Source organism: Lathyrus oleraceus, chromosome 6 (assembly GCF_024323335.1).
Source record: "Lathyrus oleraceus cultivar Zhongwan6 chromosome 6, CAAS_Psat_ZW6_1.0, whole genome shotgun sequence".
Taxonomy (NCBI): Eukaryota; Viridiplantae; Streptophyta; class Magnoliopsida; order Fabales; family Fabaceae; genus Lathyrus; species Lathyrus oleraceus.
Window position 1 is genome coordinate 174,600,454 of NC_066584.1, and position 1,545 is coordinate 174,601,998.

The window sequence follows — 1,545 nt, forward strand, 5'->3', positions numbered from 1 at the left end:
ATAAATTCAAACACTTGATCCAATGTCAAGTTCCTTTTTCAAAACATTTTCATAACAAACGAAATGCAAAAATAGGGTGTACGTGCTTGTACACAACATTCAAGTACTTGGGTTATCGGTCGTACCTAGCTTGAAGACCCGACACTTGACCTCCCCCTTAAAACATCTAATGATTGAAACAAGTTAGATCTAGGTGTTATGAGGGAGAAAAAGGGTAGTTAGGATACCATTGTCCTCTCAACTCTCAAGTATTCTAATTGTTGGTCGTACCTAGTCAAGGGTCAGATACTTGTCTCCCTCTAAGTTCCAATGATTAGACTTTCCAAACCTTTTTCACAATTCAAATCTCTTTTGGATAAAAATGAGTGGTTAGGATAATATTATCCTTCAACTCCTGAGTTTTTGGACTGTTGATTGTATCTAGCCAAGGGTCTGATGCTTGTCTCCGTACTAAAATCAACCCCAACAAATCAAATCATCTTTTGCCTCAATGCACTCTTCAAACCTTTCAAAAAGGGACGTGTTACTTCCATTCTACCGTGAACGACGCTTAAGCCTCCATGTGTGAGCAAGTAAGGTTTAACTGCTAGAGTGTGATCCAAGCGCATCCACTTTATCGCAAACAAACAAATACTTTCCGCTCCCATGTTTGAGCATACAAGCAAGTGAACAGGAGCACATGAATGTCAATATTATTCATAAAAACAAGCAAACACACACTATGTTTGTGAGCGGAACTACGAAGCTCTATTTCCTCATTGCACGTATGAGGGCACGTAGGCACAAGAGCCCAAATCCTTGGCGAGCACACTAATTTATAACTTTTTCTCTCACACCTTATTCTTATTCATCTCATTTCACTGATAGCAAGCAACATACAGATAAACAACATCCATATGCATTGATACAAGCAAGTGGTTCCCATTGAGGATCTTGATGGATTTGCATTTTTAAATGTGTTTGATCCGTTAAAAAATAAGGAATTGAATAACACAACTCTAATTATTCAATGTTTGATTTAAAAAATATTCACATAATAGAATGTAAATTAAGATTTAGGACTAGACAAAGGCTAAAAAATTGTCTATCAGTAAAACATGTGACAACTTTTTTGTCCCCAATACAAATTATTTAAAATATTAAATACCTTTTTTATTTTCTAAAAAAAAATATATTCTCTATCTTTTTCTTCTCTATTAATATTTATAACACGAAATGCAAAAAATATTAAAAATATGAAAATAACTTTTTATTTTCTACTAAAACTATATTCTCTCTCGTCCTCGTCTATTAATTTACAATATGAAAGAACGAAAAATACTTTTTTTTATGTAGTACAAGTCTCTCTCTCTCTCTCTCTCTCTCTCTCTCTCTCTCTCTCTCCCCCTCCCTCCCTCCTATATTAATATCAATATTTACATTTATAAAAGATATTATAGTAAAAAAAAATATCTCTCTCCTCAACTATTAATATTTACATTTATAAAGGGTATTATTGTAAATAAAAATTATTTTATTTGTCATGTCCATTATTCATTAAACATA